Source organism: Sminthopsis crassicaudata, chromosome 3 (genome assembly GCF_048593235.1).
Source record: "Sminthopsis crassicaudata isolate SCR6 chromosome 3, ASM4859323v1, whole genome shotgun sequence".
In the NCBI taxonomy this organism is placed as follows: Eukaryota; Metazoa; Chordata; class Mammalia; order Dasyuromorphia; family Dasyuridae; genus Sminthopsis; species Sminthopsis crassicaudata.
Genome location: NC_133619.1, coordinates 285,810,325 through 285,837,525, shown reverse-complemented (window position 1 = coordinate 285,837,525; position 27,201 = coordinate 285,810,325). Strand labels below are relative to the sequence as shown.

Below are 27,201 nucleotides of genomic sequence, written 5' to 3'. Positions count from 1 at the left end.
CCAACAAGCAGTGTAGTAAATCACTGAAGTGGGACTCTGTTATGAAAATTGTGGTATCTTGTGTTAACTTCATTAGAGCTAATGCAATAAATCACAGACAATTTCAGGAATTTCTGTCTGAGCTAAATGTTGAGTATGAACATGTTCTATATCACACAGAAGTCCATTGGCTAAGTTGAGGGAGAGTTTTGAAACGTTTCTATGACTTACTTCCACAGATTACAACTTTTCTGCTTTCAAAAACAAAAAAATACCAGAGCTCAATGATGCAGAATGGAAATGTCACTTTGCCTTTCTGACAGATGTAACAAAGCTACTCAACAATTTCAATATGCAACTTCAAGGAAAGGGGAACCTCATCTGTAATATGCAATCATATGTCAAAGCATTTAAAGTAAAATTAGGCCTCCTCATCAAACAAGTGAAGGAGGAAAACTTCTGCCATCTCTCAAACTCAAAATCAAGTCAACTCAACTCAAAATCTGTTAGCAGAAAAACCACTGATTGCATTCCCAAACAAAACATGTGTGGATTCATTGGAAAAATTGCAAAAGAAGTTCCAATTTAGATTTATAGAGCTTCATTTCCATAAACAGGACATACAGCTTTTCCATAACCCATTTTCTATTGACATTTTAAATGTGAATACAATTTACCAAATGGAACTGGCTGAACTGCAGAATCGTGATTCTCTGAAAGATTCATTCAAGTCAAACAGCCTTCATAATTTCTATGCATCTCTCCCCTCTAAGACATATCCTCATCTCAGGAACCATTAACTCAAAATGGCAACCATATTTGGCAGCACTTATGTCTGTGAATAGATTTTTTTTAGAATGAAACATTTTAAATCTCCAACCAGATCAAGACTAACAGATGCACACTTGCATCACTTGTTATGACTAGCAGTGATAAATATGAAACTAGACACTGACCATCTCATTAGCCAAAAGCAGGCCTATAGTTCCCATTGAAATACTGGTAAGTTTGTTGATTTAATTTTACTTCATTTTAAATATTGTATTTGTTCCCGTTTTGTTTCTTCACTTCAAAATAAGACATATGTGGCATGCATAGGAATTTGTTCATAGTTTTTGTTTCTACTATAGTCCGGCCCTCCAACAGTCTGAGAGACAGTGAATTGGCTCCCTATTTAAAAAGTTTGAGGACCACTGACCTAGAGTCATTAGTCAGTTTGCACCTGTCCAGACCCCCTTTGTGCAAGAGGGTATTATTTGAGCAAGACGCCCTTTGCTCTCCTTGCAGGTAAACCTGGTGCAACCCATTCCTGGAACAGTCATATTTGGTGTGATATTTTGCACTTGTACACAACAGGGATATGAAAGCAATCAGCATCTGTTGAATGGGCTTATTCATCTTTCTCCACCTCCTCTGTCTCTTTGATGGGCATTGCCTTCTCCTGTGTCTTCAAGGTGTTAGTGATAACCTTGAGATGTCTTAAATGAACCCACTGTTTTGCTGAATCTGTTGAGATACAAGCATACCCTGGTCCCCAGATTAATAATCAACAGAGGCCTTCCCATCTAATCCGGCCTTTCCACATGGCTTTTGTGTCTTTGATGGGGGAGACTATGTATGATGGCTTGATTAAGTCCTGTTTGTAGTATAAAACTTCATAGCCAGACTCAGTTTTTGGGAGTCAGAGTTTAAATAATTTATAGTATATATGACTTTGTCTATATCCCCTTATGTCACTTGGGGTACTCTGCCTCCCCCTTTTTGATTTTGAAGGCCAGTGTCTGAAAATCATACTGGATGAAGGTAGTTCTGATTGTAAGAGGCAGATTCTGCCTAAGGAAGTGCCACTTGTCCCAGGGCAGCTGCTGATCCGAAGAGTGGGGCTCTGCCAAGGGCAGCAAAACTTCCACAGGAAGTGGCAGCTATTTGCAGCCAGTTAGCAGAACTGCTACTATTCTTCTATCCCAGTCTGTAGAGGAAACTGAAAACCTCCTTGCCCTGAAGGCAGACCCTAAGAGTATACTTGGAGAACCCCAGAGATTCTACTAAAAAGCTATTAGAATTAATCCACCCCTTTAGCAAAATTGCACCATAGAAAATAAATCCACATAAATCATCAGCATTCTTATATATCACTAGCAAAATCCAACAGTTAAAGATACAAAGAGAAATGCAATTTAAAGTAATTGCCTATAGGGGCAGCTAGGTGGCGCAGTGGATAGAGCACCAGCCCTGAATTCAGGAGGACCGGAGTTCAAATCTGGTCTCAGACACTTAACACTTCCTAGCTGTGTGACCCTGGGCAAGTCACTTAACCCCAGCCTCAGGGGAAAAAAAATAAAATTAAATTTAAAAATAAAGTAATTACCTATAGCATAAAATATTTGGGAATCCATCTGCCAAGGGAAAGTAAGAAATTATATGAGCAAAACTACAAAACACTTTCCACAAAAATAAAGTCAGATCTAACCAACTGGAAAAATATTAAGTGCTCTTGGATAGGTCTACTGAATATAATAAAGATGAAAATACTACCTAAACTAATCTATTTTAGTACTATACAAATCAGACTCCCAAAAAACTATTTTAATGACCTAGAAAAAAAATTCATCTGGAAGAACAAAAGGTCAAGATTACAATGGAATTAATAAAAAAAAATCAAATTAAGGTGACCTTGCTGTTCCAGATCTAAAAGTATATCATAAAGCAGAGGTCACCAGAAACATTTGGTATTGGCTATGAAATAGAGTAGTTGATCAGTGGAATAGGTTAGGTTCACAGGACAAAATAGTCAATAACTACAGCAATGTAGTGATTGACAAACCCAGAGACACGAGATTTTGGAATAAGAATTCACTTTTTGATAAAAACTGCTGGGAAAATTGGAAATTAGTATGGCAGAAACTAGGAATTGACTCACACTTAACACCATACACCAAAATAAGGTCAAAATAGGTTCATGATCTAGGCATAAAGAATAGATTATAAATAAATTAGAAGATCATAGGATAGTTTACCTCTCAGACCTGTGGAGAAAGAAGGAATTTGTGACCAAAGAAGAATTAGAGAAAGATCATTATTGATCAACAAAATAGAAAATTTTCATTATATCAAACTAAAAAGCTTTTGTACAAACAAAACTAATGCAGACAAGATTAGAAGAAAAGCAATTAACTGGTAAAATATTTTTACAGTCAAAGGTTCTGATAAAGGCCTCATTTCCAAAATATATAGAAAATTGACTCTAATTTATAAGAAATCAAGCCATTCTCCAATTGATAAATGGTCAAAGGATATAAACAGACAATTTTCAGATGAAGATATTGAAACTATTTCTAGCCATATGAAAAGATGCTCCATGTCATTACTGTTCAAAGAAAGGCAAATTAAGAGAACTCTGAGATACTACGACACACCTGTCAGATTGGCTACAATGACAGAGAAAGATAATGCAGAATGTTGGAGGGGATGTGGGAAAATTGGACACTGATACATTGTTGGTGGAATTGTGAATACATCCAGCCATTCTGGAGAGTGATTTGGAACTATGCTCAAAAAGTTATCAAATTGTGCATACCCTTTGATCCAACAGTGTTACTATTGGGCTTATATCCCAAAGAGATTTTAAAGAAAGTAAAAGGATCTGTATGTGCAAGAATGTTTGTAGCAGCCCTCTTTGTAGTGGTCAGAAACTGGAAACAGAGTGGATGCCCATTAGTTGGAGAATGACTGAATAAATAGTGGTAAATGAATATTATGGAATATGATTGTTCTGTAAGAAATGCCCAGCAGGATGACTTCAGAAAGGCCTAGAGAGACTTGCATGAACTGATACTGAGTGAAATGAGCAGGACTATGAGATCATTATATACTTCAATGATAATGCTTTGTGATGATCAATCCGAATGGACATGGCTCTCTTCAACAATGAGATGAACCAAATCATTTCCATTTCTTTATCAATGAAGAGAACCAGCTACACCTCGTGAAAGAACTATGGGAAATAAATATGAATCATAACATAGCATTTCTACTCCCTCTGTTTTTGTCCACTTACATTTTTGATTTTCTTCTCAAGTTACTTTTACCTTTAGTTTAAGTCTGATTTTTCTTGTGTGGGAAAATGTGTATGTGTGTGTGTGTGTGTGTGTGTGTGTGTGTGTGTGTGTGTGTGTGTGTGTAAACATATACTTTAACATATTTACCATGTATAAGTCTGCCTGCCATGTGGGGGGGGGGAGAGGAAAAGTTGGAAAAGAGGGTTTTGCAAGGGTCAATGATGAAAAATTGCCCATTCATATATCTTGTAAAAAAAAAAATCTAAAAAAAAAAGCTATAATAATAATAATAATAATAAAAAGAAAGAGCTTGGTTTTCTGCATTTAAATCAAACCCCTTTTCTATCTCTCTCCCATTCAACCCTCTTTTCCAGGGTATTAAAGTCTGCAGTGTCTTTTTTTAATAGCTTTTTATTTACAAGATATATGCCTGGGTAATTTTTCAGCATTGACAATTGCCAAACCTTTTGTTCCAATTTTCCCCTTCTTCCCCCAGGTGGCAGGTTGACCAATATGTGTTAAATATGTTAAAGTATAAGTTAAATACAATAAATGTATACATGTTCATACAGTTATTTTGCTGTACAAAACAAAAAGACTTTGAAATTGGACTTTACTGTGAAGGAAATCAAAAATGTTGGCAGACAAAAATAGAGGGACTGGGAATTCTATGTAGTGGTTCATACTCATTTCCCAGAGTTCTTTTGCTGGGTATAGCTGGTTCAATTCATTACTGCTCTATTGTAACTGATTTAGGTCATCTCATTATTGAAGAGGGCCACATCCATCAGAATTGATCATCATATAATATTGTTGTTGCAATATATAATGATCTCATGGTCCTGCTCATTTCATTCAGCATCAGTTCATGTAAGTCTCTCCCGGCCTTTCTAAAATCATCCTCCTGATCATTTCTTACAGAACAATAATATTCCATAATATTCATACACCACAATTTATTCAGCCATTCTCCAATTAATGGGCATCCATTCAATTTCCAGTTTCTAGCCGTTACAAGTCTGCCAGTATCTTAAAGCCCTTCTTGCATGTTACCATCCTTTATAGATGGATGGATGAACATGAAAGAGCAGTTTTCTGTCACCTTAAATTTTGGAGCTGTGTGTTCTGATTCTGAAATTATATAAGATAATTACTTTTAATTAATGCATGATAATATTGTGAATTTGTTTATTCTGGTATAAAAATTTAGAAATATGTGTATATTAATATTGAAGTATTGCGACTAGAAGTTTAAGTCTTTATTTGATTTGAAGAAAAAAAATTGGGTATTAGGAGCAGCTAGATTGGTAAGTTAATAGAGAACTGGCCCTGACATCAGGAGGAACTGAGTTCAAATCCAGCCTCAGATACTTGGTAGTTACTGGCTGTGTGACCTTGGACAAGTCACTTAATCCTAATTGCTTCAGGAAAATAAAATTTAGGTATTAAAAAACAAAGTTCTCTTGTAATTTACTTTTGTTTGTATCTCCTAATTAGACCATGTTGCCTTCTAAATTGCATAATGGGTAATTTGTAAAAATTATATATGAGCTGTGCTTTAACATTTTGTCAGTCTTGCGAGATATGTGGTATAAATTTTGTGAAATTTCATCCAAAGTTATTCAGATATTCTGAATCTTATGGTTTACTGTGCTTTTTCCTTTTGAAAAAGAAGTAAAAGTAAGAAAATTTGGCATTCAGTAATATGTGTAATTTCAAATATCTAAGGATAAATAATAACGCATTGAGGAGATGTCCCTCTGGAGGGAGGGAGGCTGGATCAAGAATATTCAAATTGGGTTTTACTGAAATAACCGTAGGGAAAACTGGGGTACTTACAGATTATAATTGACCATTTGATAGAATGAGTGAAAGCTTTCTCCTGAGTCCTGCTGCCTTAAGAGAGGTTAGTTGAATAAAAACAAACTACCTAAATATGAATTGAGACTAATGATTCTGATAATAGAACATACTTTACTTTTAACGTTTGATAAGAATGGAGAGGTATTAGGATTCTTACAAGGTGCTAAGTCACTGAAATTTATAGAAGACAATAATTATCTAATTTAGCATGGTTCAGTATGATTAATCTGACTCTACAAGGAGATGTTATGGGCCAGAACTTGAAACAAGGTACTGAGTGGAATTGAGGAGACAAGGTTAAATCTTATTTATCATTGATTTAATCCTACAACAAATAATGGTTTCCTAGTGATGAAATAATGGGTGTGTACTCAGTGTGCACCATATAAGCAGGAAGCTCTCAGGGCCAAAGAGGACTTTGGGAGATTCACAACTAGGATTGACTTCCTAGAGATTCAAAAGCTCACAGAAACTTACAATCCCACTCTCAGAGGTAGAGTCAAGATTCATTCTAACTTCCACCTTTGTGCTGGGTAGACATTCAGACAAGAGCTCTCGGGAACCAAGGAAAGAGAAAGGCCTCAATTAAAGCTAACTGGGCCCAAGGAAGGAGACAAAACTTGGAAGGAGAGAGTAAAGGATTTGGACTTAAACTCCTGGCTGCATTTGGGATTATTGAACTGAACTGAAACTAAGGCTGCTTCCAGAAGCTCCCCAAGAAACCTACTCCAAGAGAACGATTAAAATTTAACAAAAAGAACATTACAGAGAGGGATTGCAAATTGAGTAGCTATTTCATACACCTAAGCATCTTCTCACAACAAGGAAAGTGAAAAGAATGAATCAGCTTCTTTTTTTTTTTAAACTTGGAAAGAAACTTACTTTTTAAAATGAGAAAATAAAATTTCACTAACCAACTTATTTTATATAAGTAGGATTGCAATTGAACAGTGAAAAGTATAGGAATAATAATCACTATTTATGTGTCATTTTAAGATTTTCAAAACACTTTATAAAAATTACCTCTTATGGTCCTCATAATAGCTGACAACAATGAGGTATGTACTGCTATTATTCCCATTTATCAGATGATTAAAATGGTAATAAAAGAGTTAGGGATCTTGCTCAGGGTCACACAGCTAGTGTCTTAAACAGGACTTGTTTCCAGGTCTTTTTAACTTCAAGCCCACCACTGTATTTACCACACCAAACCTGGTGGTTTGGTGCTAGGAAATAGTATTGGTGACTCTATAATGGAATGGATTTGCCCTTGAAAATGCATTTATAAAGAATATCTATGTTCTTCCAGAATGCTTATGGTGGACAAAGACTTTCTATGCAAGGTAAAGTTCTGGAGCAAAGAGCCTAAGGCTTTGGAAGAAATTTGGATATGCCTTTGCTGGGACTTATTTACAATGTTTCTGTATGACATTTCTTTTTTTTTAACTATAATATAACTTTTTATTGAAAAAAAACATGCATATGTGAAGACCATGGTAGTACCCTGGATACCTTAGAATCAGCTGGAGTCAGAATAAGCAAAAGTTATTGGTCTTTATTCTTGGTCTTTAGGGGTAGAAGTAAAGGGAATGGACATAGGAATCTCCACACCTTCTCATTCTCCACTGCCAAAAGTAACTGTCTTACTCCACCTGCTAATCCCTCCTACAATTCTCTGTATGCACCAACAAATCAAACCAGAACAGAATAGTGGAAAGAGCCATTTTCCAAGAATATGACAATAGAGTATTGTCCAATCGGTAATTAGCTTTAAGGGCTCCATTGTCTGACCCCAGTGTATCGACTCAAGAGTTTCAACCCTTTACATCTCCTGCTTTCTTTTGTTTTAGAACATATGTGGTCACACCATCCCTGATTTCTCAGGGAGTTGAAAACATCAAAAAGGAGGTGATCACGCCTCCCCCCCGACTTCTCAGGAAGTGAGGTGAAAGGGCTAAAAAGGAGATGATCACACCCTCCCTGACTTCTCAGGAAGGGAAATGAAAAGGACCAAAAGGAGGGAGTCAAGCCAGATATTGTTAGAGTGTTTCAGGGCTGAAGAGTCTTACTAGAAACAGGTATGCACAAACCCATTAGCATGGGAGGTATTAAACAAGCACATAGCAATAACGTACAGGCTAGCAGTGATGACTCTCCCCAGAGCCAGTGCAGGCTCAATGTGGTGTAACAAATATGAATGGTACATGCAAGTAGTGATATAATAAACAATATAAATCAACATAGTGTTGTAAAAAATTTCCAGAAGTCCTAGAAGGAGGGTATGTAAACAACATTCACACATATGCTTTCTTCAGCAGCCAAGAGAAAGTTCAAAACCCATCTACTGTCCATTGCGTCATGTGTCAGGGAATCCAATGATCCATATTTTTGAAGTCCTGCAACAGTCTGTTTATATGGTAGGAAATCCAATGATTCCTGCAGATTTTGAAGTCCTGCAAGAGTTTTATCATTTTTCAGAAAATCCAATGATTCCTGAGGGTTTTCAAGTCCTACAAGAGTCTTATCATGTCTCAGAGAATCTAATGATTCCTGCAGATTTTGAAGTCCTACAAGAGTTTTATCATTTCTCAGAAAATCCAATAATTCCTGAGAGTTTTGAAGTTCTACAACAATCTTGTCATGTCTCATAGAATCCAGTGATTCCTGAGGATTTTGAAGTTCAACAATTTTTGATGTCTATGAGTCAAATGCCATAACTGCCATGCTTTTTCAGTGGTGGGCACAGTAAGCAATGGAATCACCCAATGTTTATTGGATCTTCTTCATTTCAAGGGTCTGCTCTGTCTCTCTCCGATAGACAAGGCAAATATGGCTCATTGGCACCTATCTGATTCCTTCTCCATTTGTAGAAGTACAAGCAAACCCTCTCCCCCAAGCAGTTAACCTATGTGGTCCCTTCCATTCACCACTTTCTGGGTCTCTCCACATCACCTGGCGATTATCTAAAGATAGTGGAGCTACTCGCACTGGACACTGCCCTTTCAGTGGGTTATAAAACCTGTCTGCTGGAGCCAGTGCATCTTTGTCAAAAACAAGTAGTTAATAGTAAAAAGAGCTAGATTTAGAAGTTCTCTAGGGTTACCCGTGACTCCCCCTTTCTTTCATTTTTGCAGGAGCTTCTTAATGTCTCTGTTTCTCCTCTCTACCTGTCTTTGAAGATTAAAAGGTACACCAGTGGTGTGTAAAATCTGATACTGTGCACAAAAGTGTCCAAAATGTTTAGAAGTATATACAGGTGTATTGTCTATTTTTATTGTTTGTGGCACACCCATAATAGAAAATGCTTATATAAGGAATTCAGTGACTAATCAAACTGTCTCTTTTGCTGCTGGTATTGCAAAAGTGAATCCTGCAGAGGTGTCTACCACAAGATGGATAAAAGACAGAAGACCAAAAGATTTATAATGGGTCACATCCATTTTCTAAATGTCATTGGGTCTCAAATCCTGAGGGTTCTTCCCTGGAGGTAGTGTGGGAATGTGTAAAAGAAGGCAAGCTATACAGGCTTTTACTATGCTCCTAGCTTCCTCTCTTGTTACAGCTCAAATATTATGTTTGGATGCATCTGCAAAGATAGTTGTTTTTTTAAGAGGAATTTTAGAAAACTTTTTCTTCAAGAATCCATCACCAATTATGTATAGTCTGGTTATCTTTAATGGAGACCCGTAAAATTTGGAGCCATTGCTAATAAAATTTGCCACTCTGGGATGGTTTCACAGCACACATTAATTTGTGCATTAGCATAAAATGTGTATATCTGATCAGGTCTCATCCTAGATAATTGTACTGTTTGCTTAATGGACTTTAATAAAATTCTAGACACAAGCATTGGGTAAGGAGTAAGGTTTTCTTCTGGTTGTGCTGGGAGGTTCACCTACTCTATCACACTGTCTCCTTGATGAAGGACTGCTGGGGGTGCCTCTTGTGTAGCAAAAACTGATATTTCCAAAGATTTCTGAGTGCCTCTTTCAACCACATTGGATAAAGCCAGTTCAACTTCTCTCAAAGCTTCTTGAGCTTCTTTTGTAAGCTGGCATAGTAAGTTTAAAGCACTGTTTCCTCGTAAAATGTCATATAATCATTGCAATTGATAGGTAGTCAAGCCTAAAATTGGATGCATCCATTGGAAATCTCCTATCAATTTCTAAAAGTCATTTAAAGTGTTTAGCTTCTCTGTTCTTAAGGAAAGTTTTTGTACTGTAAGTATCTTAGAGTATACTTCATATCCTAAATATTGAAAAGCATCATGTCTTTGAATTTTTTTCTGGAGCTATGTGCAATTTGTAGTTCCTTAGTGTTTCTATGGTCATTTGTAGACATGTTTCTAGCATTTGTTCCTCAAGTACACATCCCAATATATCATCCATGTAATGTAATAACATTACTTTTGAAAAAGCTTTTCTTACTGGAGTAAGAGCAGCAGCAACATACATTTGACATGTAATAAGGCTGTTTTTTATTCCCTGGGGCAAAACTGTCCATTACTATCTTTTGTAAGGCTCAGCTAAGTTAATGCTGGGCAATGAAAAGGCAAATCATATCCTTCTTACCTAGAGGGATAGAATAGAAACAATACTTAATGTCTATAGACCCAAAGAGGCCATTCTCTAGGCAATTGAGTAGGAGATGGAAGTCCAGGCTTCAGAGTTCCCATAGTTTCCATCTGTTCATTTACTCTTCTTAGATCAGTTATCATCCTCCATTTTCCAGATTTCTTTTTCACCACAAATACTGGGGAATTCCAAGGACTTAGAGAAGGTTGTTGGATGGACACTGTTTTGTAAGTACTCTCAGGAGTTGAAATGGTCAAGCCTACTGTGCCTGGAGGCAAGGGATCCATAGGCTGGAGAGGAAGAGATTTCACCTTTCTAGGGAGGATCTCAATTGTTGCAGCTGCATACAAATCTCTTCTCCAAAATTGTAATCTCTTTCTCCTATCAAGTTGCTTCCTGGATGATTAATGGTATGATCCCTTTCTCCTATCAGATGGCGTCCTAGTTGATTGGTCATGTCTTGGTACTGAACTTTTAGACACTCTCTGGGTGTAGCATCAGCTAGCATCATGCCCCAAGTATTTATTGCGTGGGCATTGGGGTTGGGCTCCTCATCCCGTTTCCCTGAATCAGACTACATTCTGCCTCGATTACATTTTGGACATTAGATTTTGGGTCTTCTTCTCCTACCCTGTTTCCTCATTCCTCATTCTGTCCCTATGCCAACATTGAGCTTTCAGAGTCCCTACTTTACCACATTGAAAGCATCGAGAAGTCTCACTGGAAGTCCCTTGCAAAAAGGGACCCTATTTTTTCATGTTGGGATCTTGGGAAGTCTGCATCATAGCCTGGCTATAAAAAGTATTTGTGTGTCCACTGTGGTACAGCGTCGTATGATCTCCTCTAAAGGAGCATCCTTGCATAGTCCTAATATAATTCTTCTACAAACCTCATTAGCATTTTCTTTAGCAAGTTGCCTTATTATAATGTCTATTACTGCATTTTCACCATTAGTTCATATGACAGCTGTCTGAAAACATCCCACAAAATCAGTCAAGGGTTCATTTGGCCCTTGTGCTATTTTTGTGAAGGCCTCTCCCTTGTGGTTCTCCCCAGGAATAAAAGACCAAGCTTTGAGAGCAGCAGCAGCAATTTGATCATATGCTGCTATGGGGCAATTAATCTGTACTTCAATGTCTGCATAAGAACCTACACCTGTTAGTTGGTCATAGATGATTGGAGTTTTAACTCAACTTTGACTATTTTGTTGGCTTTGTATGCTACAGACCTCACTATATTCAGAAATATTCAACAAATTTTGTGCAGGTTCTAAGCATGTCCTTGCTATAGATATCCAGTAACTAAGGGTTAAAACTTCATAAGCCAAATTCTCTAATAGCATCTTAACAAAAGCTGATGTAGTCCCATGAAGAGTGCCGGCATTTTTCAGGTCTTTGAGGATTTCTATATCAAAAGGAGGGTATCTTGACCTGAAGAGTTAAACTGTTGAATCACAGGATACTGTCCTGTTTTCAAATCAGCTATATCCTGCCCTTCCTCTGTGCTTTTAAGTAATACCTTTTGCAATCTACTCATAGGAGAGGGTGATTTCTGGGGGGATAGGGGAGGAGGTGCTGGCAGTATCACTGCCCCTTCCACTACTCCTTCCTCTCTCCTGGAAGGTGGAATTGATGGGGGGTGTCAAGAATCTGCTCCATAAGCAGAGTTGAAGCTGCCTTATGAGAAAGAGAATAACCACACCTTTGAACCTGATTTAATTCCTCTTGCCCTCGGGTGATAATGTCATTAATCTGTTCTTTGTCTCCTCTTTTTCCTCACATTTCCTCAACTGACTGGTCCTAAAACTTTTTTTTTTCTATAACTTCGAGGACATTTAAGTCCAATTGCATTATGTATGTATAGAATGCTTCCTTGGAAACTGAATGAGGACCTTTATCATTGTTGTATTCACATAATTGATCTCATACTAGTTTCCAATTATCTGGCCCTATTTCTTCTTCCTCTAAGAACCAAGGGGATGTACATTCTAATGTACCCAAGAGTCTAGCAATCAGTTCCCAAGTTACAATTAAGCCTTGTCCCTTGATAAACTTAAGTATGCTTTTTACAGTGATTCCTTGGGGCAGGGGTGGGTGGGTTAGGGATGGGGGAGAATCTTTTCCTAATATCTGCCCCATTTCATCTAGAAAAGATTACTAGTTTAGCTTTAAACAAAGTAAGTTCCTTGCTTGTCTATTAAAATACTCACCTAATTTTCTGGTCACAGGGTGTTAGGATTACTAGGTGCTAACTCGGTTGTCTAATTTAGCATAATACTTAACAATTTTCTAGCTCAGAATTCACACTTTTAGTTCACACCTTTAAAAAGGAGTTTACACCTTTAGTCTTCTGAAAAGAGTTTATACCTTTAAAGGAGTTTACATCTTTGGAATACCCACAAGCCCATTCTCTGGGAGGATGAAAAGAGCCAGGATTTAGGAAGAAGAGGATTCCAGATTCTACCTTCCCTCTGGCTGGAGGCTCCAGAAGCCTCTGAAGAAACCTGCTCACAGACAAAAGGATTTATAGAAAAGAAACCTCTCCCAGAGAAGGATTACAATTGAGAGACAACAGTACCTTACATTTTGGCAACCAAAGTGGGGCAAGAACATATTCTGAGCCCTTCAGAAAAGCTAGCCCAGACTTGACATAACATTCCTATACAACAATTTACCAAACCATTCTCCAATTGATGGGCATCCATTCAATTTCCAGTTTCTAGCCAATGAAAAAAGGGCTGCCACAAACATTTTGGCACATACAGGTCCCTTTCCCTTTTTTAGTATTTCCTTGGGATATAAGCCCAGTAGTAACATTGCTTATCAAACAGTATGCACAGTTTGATAACTTTTTGAGCATAGTTCGGAATTGCTCTCCAGAATGGTGGGATTTGTTCACAACTCCACCAAAAATGCATCAGTGTCCCAGTTTTCCCACATTCCCTCCAAAATTCATCATTATTTGTTCTTGTCATCTCAGCCAATCAGACAGGTGTGTAGTAGTGGCTCTGAGTTGTCTTAATTTGCATTTCTTTGATCAATAGTGATTTGGACACATTTTCAGATGAGTAGAAATTATTTCAATTTCATCTTCTGAAAATTGTCTGTTCATATCCTTTGACCATTTATCAATTGGAGAATGGCTTGATTTCTTACAGAGTCAATTCCCTATATATTTTGGAATTAATAAGGCCTTTATCAGAACCTTTAACTGTAACAATATTTTTCCAAGTTTGTTTCCCTTCTAATCTTGTTTGCATTTGTTTTGTTTGTACAAAAGCTTTTTAATTTGATATAATCAAATTTTTCTATTTTGTGATCAATAATGATCTCTAGTTCTTCATTGGTCACAAATTCCTTCCTTCTCCACAAGTCTGAGAAATAAACAATCCTATATTCTGCTAATTTATTTATAATCTTGTTCTTTAGGCCTAAATCATGCACTCATTTTGATCTTATCTTGGTGTATAATGTTAAGTGTGGGCCCATGCCTAGTTTCTTCCATACTAATTTCCAGTTTTCCCATATGTTTTTGTCAATGAATTATCCCAAAAGCTGGGATCTTTGGATTTGTCAAACACTAGATTGCTATAGTTATTGGCTATTTTGTCCTGTGAACCTAACCTATTCCACTGATCAACTAATCTATTTCGTAGCCAATACCAAATGGTTGTGGTGAGTGCTGCTTTATAATATAGTTTTAGATCAGGTACAGCTAGGCCACTTTTCTTTGATTTTTTTTCATTAGTTCCCTTGAAATTCTTGACCTTTTGTTGTTCCATATGAATTTTATTATTTTTTCTAGGTCATTAAAACAGTTTTTTGGGAGTTTGATTGGTATAGCGCTAAATAGATTAATTTAGGTAGTGTTATCTTTATTATATTTGCTCAGCCTATCCAAGAGCACTTAATATTTTTCCAATTGTTTAAATCTAATTTTATGTGTATGGAAAATATTTTGCAGTTTTGCTCATATAATTCCTGACTTTCCTTTGGCAGATAGATTTCCAAATATTTTATGCTATCAACAATTATTTTGAATGGAATTTACCTTTGTATCTCTTGTTGGATTTTGTTGGTGATGTATAAAAATGCTGAGGATTTAAGTGAATTTATTTTGTTTCCTGCAAATTTTCTGAAGCTGTGGATTATTTCTAATACTTTTTTAGTAGAATCTCTGGGGTTGTCTGAGTATACCATTATTTCATCTGAAAAGAGTGATAATTTAGTTTCCTCATTTCTCAAATTCCTTTAATCTCTCAACTCTTATTGTCGAAGCTAGTGTTTCTAATACAATATTGAATAGTAATGATAGTGGGTAGCCTTGTTTCATTCCTAATATTATTGAGAATGGTTCCAGTTTATCCCCATTGCATATGATGCTTACTATCAATTTTAAATAGATGTTCCTAATTATTTTAAGGATAAGTCCATTTATTCCTATACTCTCAAGTGTTCTTAATAGGAATGGATGTTGGATTTTATCAAATGCTTTTTTTTGCAGATCATATGATTTTTGTTAATTTGGTTATTGATATAGTCAATTATGCTAATAGTTTTTCTAATATTGAACTAGCTCTGCATTCCTAGTATAAATCCTACTTGGTCATGGTGTATTATCCTGGAGATACTTTTCTATAATCTTTTTACTAATATTTTATTTAAGATTTTGGCATCACTATTCATTATATTGGTCTATAATTTTCTTCCCTGTTTTCAACCTACCTGTTTCAGCTATCAGTATCATGTTTGTGTCATAAAAGGAATTTGACAGGACTCCTTCAATTCCTATTTTTTCATATACATTATATCACATTGGAGCTAGTTCTTTAAATGTTTGGTAGAATTCACATGTAAATTCATCTGGTCCTGGGGATTTTTTGTTAGGGAGTTAATAGCTTGTTCTATTTCTTTTTTCTAAAGTAGGACTATTTAACCAATTTATTTCTTCCTCTTGTTAATCTGGGCAAGCTATATTTTGAAGGTATTCGCCCATTTCATTTGTTATTGAATTTATTGGCATAAAATTGGGCAAAATAACTCCTATTTATTGCTCTAATTTCCTCTTCATTAGTGCAAATTCTCCATTTTTATTTTTAAGACTAACAATTTGATGTTCTTCGTTCCTTTGTTTTAATCAAATTTACTAAGAGTTTATTTTGTTTTTTTCATACAACCAACTCTTAGATTTATTAATTCAATAGTTTTGTTTTTATTCTTTCGATTTTATTAATCTCTCCCTTTATTTTTAGAATTTCAAGTTTAGTGTTTGATGGTTTTAAATTTGTTCCTTTTCTAGCTTTTTTAATTGCAAGCCCATTTCATTGACTTTCTCTTTTTCTATTTTATTCAAGTAGGCCTCTAGAAATATAAAATTTTCCCTTAGTGTATACCATACATTTTGATATGACTTCTCATTGTCATTTTCATGGGTGAAATTATGTCTATTATTTGCTGTTTCACCCAATCATTCTTTAGGATGAGCTTTAAAAAAAGCTAATTAAAAAATTTCAATTATTTTTGGTCTATTTTCCCCTGGCTATTTATTAAATATAATTTTCATTGAATTGTGATCTGAAAATGATGCATTTACTATTTCTGCCTTTCTGCATTTAAATTTGTGGTTTTTATGTCCTCATATATGGTCAATTTTTGTATAGATTCCATGAACTGCTGAGAAGAAAGTGTATTCCTTTCAGTCTCCATTTAGTTTTCTTCAAAGATACCTAACTTTTCTAGTATTCCATTTACCTCTTTGACTTGTTTTGTGGTTTGATTTATCCAATTCTCAGAGTGCAAGATTGAGATCCCCCACTATTCTAGTTTTGCTATTTCTTGCAGCTCTCTTAATTTCTCTTTTAAGAATTTGCTTGCTACACCACTTGGTTTATATTTAATATTGATATTGCTTTGTATCTATGCTACTTTTTAGTTATATATAGTTCCCTTATATCTTTTAATTAGATCAATTTTTGTTTTTGCTTGATCTGAGATCAGGATGGCTACCCTGGCTTTTTTGGCTTCACCTGAAGCATAGTCTCCTCCAGTCTTTTACTTTCACTCCATGTTTATTGTCCTGTTTTAAATGTGTTTCCTGTAAACAACATATAAGATTCTTGCTTTTAATCCACTCTGCTATCTGCTTCTGCTTTATGGGGCAGTTTACCCCATTCACATTTATGGTTAAAATTACTAATTCCATATTTCTTGCCATCTTGGTAACGCCTGCTCATCTTTTCTCCTTTCCTTCTTATCTGCTATCCAGTATTAAACTTGTGAGCATCACTTGCCTTTCACTGCCCTCCCTTTTTAGGATCCCTCCCCCACCTTAGTTTCTTTTTTCTTACCCTTTTTCCTCACAATTTCTGTATTCCCTTCCCCTTAGCTTACTTCTCCCCTTTTCACTTTTCCCCTCCCACTTTTCAATGAGGTGGGGAAGTTTCTTTGTAAATCAAATATGTCTAATATATTTCTCTTTAAGCCAATTCTGATGAGTCATGTGCACACTGTGTATTCCCCCTCCTTTCTTTCTCTCAGATATAATAGGTTTCCTTTGGCTCTTCGTGAGATGTAGTACCCCCACTTTACCCTTTTTCTGGTACAATTTCTTTTCTACCTCTGGGGGTAGATTGCTTTATAAGACCCTTTTTTAAAACAAAAAGTTTTTAAAGAATTATTGGCAGTGGCCTCCTCCCTTTTAGCCCTTAGGAAGCAAGGATTGCTGACCCAGACACTACTTTTGGAATTTGCAGTTCTGGCATTGAATGATTAATAAGGAGGAGGACTGAATGGAATAAGCTTAGTGGAGACCCCTCAAAAAAATCTTTGACCTATGTCCTGTGACTTGAGACTTTGCAATAATAAGTTGAGCTATAACTAAAAGCTGCAGGTGTTCAATTATCTTAAACATACATTTTCCCTCCTGTTTCCTCATACTTTTTCATTAGTACGTTAAATACCTAAAGAGTTATTGACTACTTTCTGTACTCGGGGGGGAAATTAGAACTGCCCAGTCAATGGGAGAAAAGGTTAGAGAGGAGCAGTGGAGACTTTAGGGTCTATATAATCCTGGGTTTTGCATTTTGCACTTTGCACTCCTCTTGTTCATTTTGAGTTGCCCTTTCTTGTGAGATTGTAAGAAATCCTTTTTTGCTTTTTACTTTAACTTGGGTTAAGGGTTGCTGACCCATACAAACCAAAGTTCTTAGCACTCAGACTTGACATCACAAATATTCCTTTTCATTATTTCTATACTTAAGATTAGATCTTATTAACCTGTCTTCACATTCACACCTTCTAGAAATTTTTAAAACCTCCAGTTTGATATCACCACTCTCAAAAATAAATAAATAAATGGAAAGGACACACCTATGACATAAGAGATATGATCAGAAAGTGAAAATTATTTTTAGAGATATTCAGTCTGTCCCTTCCATCAACAACTGGATTCTCCAAGGACTTGCTTGATGTGAAAAGTGAAAAAAAAAAAAAAAAACAGTCCTCCTTATAGTACAGGAGCAACTTGACCAAGGACATTTACAAGCTTTTCTAAGTTTTGGACTTCCCCTGTATTCACTATAAAAAAAAAAGAAATTTGGAAAATGGAGGTTGTTGACTGATTTGAGAAAAGTGAAATGAACAGATAGATAAAATGGTAATTCTTCAGCTTGGGCTTCCATTTCCTACTCAATTGCCCAGAGAATGGCCTCTTTGGATTAAGGATCATTTCTATTCTGCCCCTCTGGATAAGGAGTATATGAAGATTTGCCTTTTCAGTGTTAATTTACCTGAGCCTTTTATAAGGATTTATAAAGATTTGAATGGATGGTTGAATGGACAGAGAATGAATTGGTTCCACAGTGATGTGGAAGGGCTTACATCTGGAAGGGCCTGGTTTGGGATCCCGGATATGCTCTTGTCATTCCAGATGCAGATCCAACAGCAGAGGATCCAAACCATAAACATCTGGCCAGACATCAGCTGATGGCAGCTATGTCTTTCCTGACCATGACACAAAAGATGGCAGATAGCACCAGTGTAGCAGCTGAATTAGATTGTCCTGGTTCATGTGCAACACCTAGAGACTGACAGAACTGGACAATGGACATGGGCGCTTCTCTCATGGCAGAGAAGCTTCACCCCATTTTCCACTTTTAGGCAGTGCCTCTAGATTAGTGGGTGAAAAACTAACATGCCCACCTGCCAAAGTTAGTGACTTTGACCCCTCCTTTGTGCATTTACTAGATACCAAAGGATGTATCTTGAAACCACAGACTTATGACATCCTACCTCCTTGACTTTGAGTGGGTTTTCTTTTCTTGGTTTTGGTACCTGTTGGATCTAGTCTTTTGTTAGCCTTTGTCAAAGTTAATTTGATGAGCGGTCCCACTAAAGAAAAAAGAAAAGGAAGTTGTAAGGGTTAGGGGAGGAGCGTAGCATAAGAAGCCTTGATGTCTGAGGCACCGCCTCCTGATCAAAAACTCTGGTGGCATCATCAACATGAGACATCTCCTTCCTGTATTGACTGTGCATGTGACCTCATAGATCCTATATAAGCAATGGAGTCCAGGAAGTAGGTGGTCAATAGTTTAGGAGGAGCTCAATAAGAGTTTGGAAAGAGTTCAGTGGTAGTGCAGGATGTGATTGCATAGAATAAAGACTTGTGTTTGCAAGCCGCTATGTCCAGGCATTCTGTTGAAAAAGAACCACTGTTCAGTGAGGTAGCTTGGCTGGAAACATCCAAGACCCAGGGACCTTCTGGGTGAGAGGTTTCATTTACACCGATCACCATCCTAGGGCCGGCCTTTCTCAGGACTCTCAATCACTCCCTTCTCCTTCATTCCTTTGAAAAGCAGCATTCTATATTTACTGGTGATTTTTTAATCTGGTTCTGGGCACTTCAGCTTTGTCCACTATTATACTTCACAACCTATAGCTAATTTTAGAAAAAATCTGCCTTTTCAAATTTTCCCTGTAAATTTTCTATTTTCTATCAAAAAGCAATTGATGCCTCACATGTGAGGTGGTGTATTCCCATGGGGTATTAGCTGAGAAGAACTAGGGAGAGACACCTAGAGACAATGGCATCCTGAATGAGTTTTTCAGGAATTATTAGTGAGATATCTTGAAAGGAAGAGGAGAATCTAGATGATGTTATCTACAGTTGGACACTACTAGGTCATCTATTCCCACTACCTTACTTGAAACTTGACACCAGAGAAATTAAATGAAGGATTTAAGTTGCAGATTGATTTTTTATTACTGTGTAAACACTCAGGGTAGAGATGGTACCTCACTGCTCATCTCTCTTCAAGAGTAAGTTTTTCTTTTTATTTTGTGATTGTTTTGAATAAGTATCAATTTAAGCTATTTTACATGATCAAATATAATATGAATATTGGGACTCAGGACAGAGTTAATTGTATGAATCTAGAAAATTCCAATAAAAGCTCATCATGTATATGTTACTTTTGATTTTTTACAAATAAGGACTGAATTCTTCATCTTTTTTTTTCCTTTTTCATATTTTTCAAATATCCTTGATCCAGATTTCCCATTCTCTGCAATAATAAAACATTTAAATGTGAGTTAGACTTTAGAAAAAAAAATGAACTGTCAATTCATCCATTTTTGAGTTATTAGGCAAAGGATAAAAATTCATTCAATGAAAGATATTTCCATAGTAGAAATTCCCCATGCTTGTACCCGTACTCAATTTTACACAATTCGCAATATAAAAAAGGAGTTGAGTTCTATAGAAAAATGTTAAACAAGCTGATTTCTGAAAGGCCTGAAAAGGTTCATATGAAATACACTGTATATCTTTAGAGGCCCACTTGCATAAAATAGAGAAAGAGAAGGTCAATAAATTGGGCTTACAAGTAAAAATGCTAGAAAAGGAACAAATTAAAAACCCCCAGAGAAACACAAAACTTGAAATTCTAAAACTAAAAGGTGAGATTAATAAAATTGAAAGTAAATCAAGAGTTGGTTCTAAGAGGAAACCAACAAAATAGACAAACCCTTATTCTCATTTATAAAAAGGAAAGAGGAAAAGCAAATTGTTAGTCTTAAAAATGAAAAGGGAGAACTCGCCACTAATGAAGAGGAAATTAGAATAGTTAGAGCTATTTTGCTCAACTTTATGCCAATAAATTCGATAACTTAAATGAAATGGAAGAATACCTTTAAAAATATAGCTGCCCAGATTAACAGAGGAAGAAGTAAGTAGGCTAAATAATCCCATTTCAGAAAAAGAAATAGAATAAGCTATTAACCAACTCCCTAAGAAAAAAATCCCCAGGACCAGATCAATTTACATGTGTATTCTACCAAACATTTAAAGAACAATTAACTTCAATACTATATAAACTATTTGAAAATATAGGGATTGAAAGAGTCCTACCAAATTCCTTTTATGCCACAGACATGGTACTGATACCTAAACCAGGTCGATCGAAAACTGAGAAAGAAAATTATAGAACATCTCCCTAATGAATATTGATGCTAAAATTTTAAATAAAATATTAGCAAAAATACTACAGAAAATCATCCCCAGGATAATACACTATGATCAAGTGGGATTTATACCAGGAATGCAAGGCTGGTTCAATATTAGGAAATTATCATAATTGACTATATCAATAACCAAATTAACAAAAACCATATGATAATCTCAATAAATGCAGAAAAAGCATTTGCTAAAATCCAACATCCATTCCTACTAAAAACACTTGAAAGTATAGGATTAAATGAATTATTCCTTAAAATAATCAGGAACATATATTTAAAACCAGCACTAAACATGATATGTAATGGCTATAAACTGGAACCTTTCCCTGTAAGATCAGAAGTGAAACAAGATTGCCCACTATCACCATTACTATTCAATATTGTGCTAGAAATGCTAGCCTCGGCAATAAGAGCTGAGAAAGAGATTCAAGGAATTAGAGTAGGAAATGAGGAAATCAAACTATCACTCTTTGCAGATGACATGATGGTATACTGAGAGAACCCCAAAGACTCTGCTAAAAAGCTATTAGAAATAATTCATAACTTTAGCAAAGTTGCAGGATACAAAATAAATCCACAAAATAAATCCTCAGCATTTTTATATATTACCAACACAGTCCAACAGCAAGAGATACATATAATTGTTGACAGTATAAAATATTTGGGAATATATCTACCAAAGAAGAGTCAGGAATTATATGAGCAAAATTACAAAACACTTGCCACAAAAATAAAGTCAGATTTAAATAATTTGAAAAATATTAAGTGCTCTTGGATAGTCTGGGCAAATATAATAAAAGATAACAATACTCCCCAAACTAATCTATTTATTTAGTGCTATACCAATCAGACTCCCCAAAAACTTTTAATGACCTAGAAAAAGGAACAACATTCATATGGAAGAACAAAAGGTCGAGAATTTTTAAGGAAATTAGTGAAAAAAAATATCAAATTAAGGTGGCCTAGTTGTACCTGATTTAAAACTATATTATAAAGCAGCAGTCACCAAAACCATTTGGTATTGGCTAAGAAATAGGCTAGTTGATCAGTGGAATAGGCTAGTTTCACAGAACAAGATAGTGAATAAAAATAGCAATCTAGTGTTTGACAAACCCAAAGATCCCAACTTTTGGGATAAGAATTCATTATTTGACAAGAACTGCTGGGAAAACTGGAAATTAGTATGGCAGAAACTAGGCATGGACCCACACTTAACACGACATACTAAGATAAGATCAAACTGCTTCCATAATTTAGGGATGAAGAAGGAGATCATAAATAAGAGGAATATAGGATAGTTTACCTCTCAGACTTGTGGAGGAGGAAGGAGTTTGTGTCCAAGGGAGAACTAGAGATCATTATTGATCACAAAATAGAAATTTTGATTACATCAAATTAAAAAGCTTTTGTACCAACAAAACTAATGCAAATAAGATTAGAAGGGAAGAAAGAAATTGGGAAAACATTTTTATAGTTAAAGGTTCTGATAAAGGCCTCATGTCCAAAATATACAGAGAATTGACTTTAATTTATAAGAAATCAAGCCATTCTCCAATTGATAAATGGTCAAAGGATAATTATCAGATGATGAAATTAAAACTATTTCCACTCATATGAAAGAGTGTTCCAAAGATCAGAGAATTGCAAATTAAGACAACTCTGAGATACCACTACACATCTGTCAGATTGACTAAGATGACAGGAACAAATAATGATGAATGTTGGAAGGGATGTGGGAAAACTGGGACACTGATGCATTGTTGGTGGAGTTGTGAAAGAATCCAACCATTATGGAGAGGAATCTGGAATTATGCCTGAAAAGTTATCAAACTGCATACCCTTTGATCCAGCAGTGCTACTACTGGGCTTATATCCTTCAGTAATACTGAAGAAGGGAAAAGGATCTGTATGTGCCAAAATGTTTGTGGCAGCTTTTTGTAGTGGCTAGAAACTGGAAAATGAATGGATGCCTATCAATTGGAGAATGATTAGATAAATTATGGTATATGAATGTTATGGAATATTATTGTTCTGTAAGAAATGACAGCAGGATGAATACAGAGATGCTTGGAGAGACATAAACTGACACTGAGTGAAATGAGCAGAACCAGGAGATTATTGTATACTTCAACAATAATGTATGAAGATGTATTCTGATGGAAATAGATATCTTCAACATAGAGAAGAGCTAATGCACTTCCAATTAATTAATGATGGACAGAATCAGCTACACCCAGAGAAGAAACACTGAGAAATGAATGTAAACTGCATTTTTTGTTTTTCTTCCCAGTTTATTTTTACCTTCTGAATCACACTTTTCCTTTGCAACAACAACAACAATAAAATTTGGTTCTGCACATATATATTGTATCTAGGATATACTATAACATATTAAATATATATGGGAATTCCTGCCATCTAGAGGAGGGGGTGTTGGGAAGGAGGGGAAAATTCGGAACAGAAGAGAGTACAAGTGATAATGTCAAAATTACCTATGCATATATACTGTCAAAAAATGTTATAATTATAAAATTAAAAATTAAAAATAAAAGTTCTCTATCATTAAAAAGGGAAAAAAGAAAACAGCACACTTTTTTTGTAATCAGTTATCATTGCATCATAGACTAGTCCTCATTTGACAGATGATTATACTGAACCTCAGAGTATGTCATTGAATACATCATCTTAAAATATTTTGAGGACTTCTTAAGTAGAAGTTATCTTTTCATAGGACTCAAATGGTCCTTTCTTTACTTGCTTTGTCATTCTGTGCAAGGAACTGAACAGCTCTGATTCAGTTGTCATATGTATCTGTGCTTGTTTCTAGCTCTACTAACAAGATAGCCAAATTACATACTAAATAAAGTTCTGAAATAAATTCAGAAAAGAGGACTGATCATCTATAATGTCTCAAAGATGAACATTCCTATTCCAAAAAGACAGTCTCATGTTCTATAGATTAATATTTATGTAACATATAAAATTCTTCCAGCGAACTTTAGAAATGGTAAATTAAAAAGTAAATGAGCCATAGCTTAATGTTATTTATATTTCTCCATATATATTAGATTAAAGTCTTGGGAGGAAAAGAATTACTGTATATAGTAACTTGGTAATGGGAGTTGGTATAGATTGCAAAGAGTTTACACAATATTAAAAACAAACACACAAACATACAAATGGCACAGTGAACTCAATAAATAAAGAATTTTTGTCAAAACAACACTTGTGTATGATTTTTTTGAAAACATAAATTTGGTGAGAAAAGATAGTCCTTTCAAGTGGTAAAATCATATTTATACAATACTTGGCAAATATAACAAAGCAAGGCTAAAAATTTAAGGCAATAAATATAAGAGAATGCAATGGTGAAGTCTATCTAGCTTGTCTAGTTTATTTATCTATTACATAATTCTATACAAGTTAGTATCAGGAGTAAAGGAAAATATGTAAAAAGTAGAGAGAAAAAAAATCTGAAGCCTTTGTGGGTAAACTTTTGTAGTTTAGATATTTCATTAACTTGAATGTTTGTTAATTATTCCTAAATTGGACATTAACTAGAATAGGTAGTGTTCTTTACTAAGAGAAGACCCTCAAAGCTTATCTTTCTAAAATTTTTGTTCAGCACTGTTACTGTTGCTGTTGCTTATGAAATGGCTATCATTGGAGGATTCTGGGAGAAATTCAAGCAGAGTCAGCAGGCATAGAAACTATGTCTATGTGTATTGTAAAGGAGGGTTATGTGTGGTTATGTATTAATGTATGTATATACATATATATATCTTCCTTTATATTCATAAACTAGTAGTAGGTATGAACACCTTGATGTGGTTGGAGGAGGGATGAAAGGAAGAAAAAGAATAAAGTAAAAAATGTACAGCAGCCTTTCCTGAATATAATTTCTTGTATTAATATATACACTTTCTTGAAATGGTGATTTGTTGTTATGTATATTGACTCCTCCCCCCCCATGTTTAGCTGAACACATTGTAATGTTCAGTATAGTTTTCTGTTATTATGTTGTACTTTTTTATTCTTTAATGAAATTGTGCTTTTAATATATGTCAGTGAATGAATGCTGGATTTCACTCATCCTCCAATAATTTCTGTATAATGAAATTAGAAAATATTAATAAGAACCTCACCATCATAAAACTTGTCTATTCATTTGAAATGAGAAAGAAAATAAAAGAAATGATAATTCTTAATTTTAAAAAGGGTAGATAGACCTAATTTGCCTAAAGGATCTTTAAAAAGAAAATCATCATTTACAATGGAGAGGGCCCTGGAAGAGGAATCCTCTTTAGTGTGAGACAGTCTATCTATGTCTCCAAAACAAAATATATCATTCACAGTATCTCACATTACTATTTTCTCCTGGAGGGCTATTTTACAAATATGAAATTAAAGTTGGAATTTCTGTGTATGGATTTACTTAAGTGCAGAGATTTAGAAATGCAAAGAAGTTGACCAAGTTGTAAGATGATTGATTTCTTCTATAAAACTAGGATCCTAAAGAATTCAGAAATAGACTCAAATTGCTCATTGATTGTAAGCATACAGTGGGGAATGGGACATAGTAGGATAATTTAGTTAGGCAAATATGATATCTTTAGTACTGACTACGCTTGGAGTCAATGAAAGCGACATGCAATCATCATCCTGAGTCAGATAAAAATTTAGAAGCGATCATGATGGTGAAGATAATTGTGAATAGGTTATTGTACTCCATGCTCTGACAATAGAGAATCCCTGTCAAGGATTATTTTTAAAGCTTTAATTTCTTAAAGATATAGCCAAAATATAATTAGATACATATATTTCCATTGAATATGGATCCCTTCATAATTGTTTAAGTTGCGATATTTCTCACTAGGTTGAAATGTTATTAAAAGCCCTTTTTAATGAGATATCCCATGATGATTTTTATGTCTGTCAGCACGCTGTGTGTAGAGATGGCATCTCTCTGCTTATTTCAATGACAAATACACATTATTTCTTAAAAAAACATTTCTCATAATTATCTTTTCTCTACACTGAAAAGCGCCTAGCAGAACACAATACAATTATTTTGAGAAAAGATCATATGATATTATTCATTCATTCTTTTTCTTCTGGATGGGTTGTTTCAAGGTCACTCATTTTGGCCCTTTTCTGACTCAGCCAAGTCCTTTCCCTTTCTAGGATGGCTGCTTCATCAGAACCTGGCACCTTTTCTCAGAAATCATTTCCAATTGAGACCTTCCTGGCTGTGAGAGGATAGGAAATTCCTCAGACATGCTTGAAAAAATGATTGCCCCACCCCCTCTCCTTTGTTACACCTCCTGCTTTCTCCTGTGCTTTTCACACAGTTTTCCTGAGCTAGCTTGATGAATGGAGAGACCAAAGGAGTGAAATGGATTTAATGGTACACTGATCAACATCCCCAGGGCCTTGGTAGAGATGGAACCTCACTGCTCACCACTCTTCTTCAAGAGCATGTTTTTCTTTGTGTTATGCAATCACTTTTTTATTTGACCATTTTGAATAAGTATCAGGATAAGCTGTTTTAAATGATCCCATTTAATATGAATATTGGACCTCAACACAAAGTTAATTCTAATCTAAGAGATTCCAATAGAAACTCACCAACAAAAACTTCTCCTGTGTCTTTCTTTGTGTAAATGTATTTCGCCGTTGTCTGAAATAGTCAAACATTTGAAAGTGACTTAGATTAGTATTTAGAGAAAAAAATGAACCATCAGTCAATTTCCTAATGTGAAATTAATGTTTGACTTTTCCATAGTAGAAATTCCCCCCATCCTTGTCCCCTACCCAATAGATGACAACTCCCAACAGGAAAGAAAATAGAATACTTGGATTGCCTGAAAGTTATGTTTCAGTAGTGTTCCAATAACTATGTAATCTGTAAATGTTAATGTCATTTCAAAAAACTCACCACATTCAAATATATATGACGTTTTCGCTGTAATTTTCAAATGAGGCATTCCTTAAAATGAAAATAGATGTAAATAGATGAAAATGAAAATAGAAATATTATATATATATATATATATATATATATATATCCACACATATAAATACACATCTGTGAAATCATTTTATATATTCACATATGAAGAGACAGATAAAGGCAGAGACAGACTGAAAAATTATGAAATTAGATAAGAAAATGACTCATTTTATAATGATCTTGCATTACCTATTGAAAGGGTC

General features: G+C 35.2%; 1 long non-coding RNA gene across 1 annotated transcript in view; it reads right to left on the bottom strand.

Moving 5' to 3' along the window:
• LOC141561374 (uncharacterized) overlaps positions 1-26,975 on the bottom strand; it is a 238,867-nt gene extending 211,892 nt beyond the window's left edge. The window contains exons 1-2 of the long non-coding RNA XR_012488036.1: positions 26,924-26,975; positions 26,614-26,665 (exon numbers count right to left, since the gene is read on the bottom strand). This is a non-coding gene — a long non-coding RNA (uncharacterized LOC141561374). The remainder of the gene's footprint in view (positions 1-26,613; positions 26,666-26,923) is intronic.
• Between the last annotated feature and the right edge of the window lie 226 nt (positions 26,976-27,201).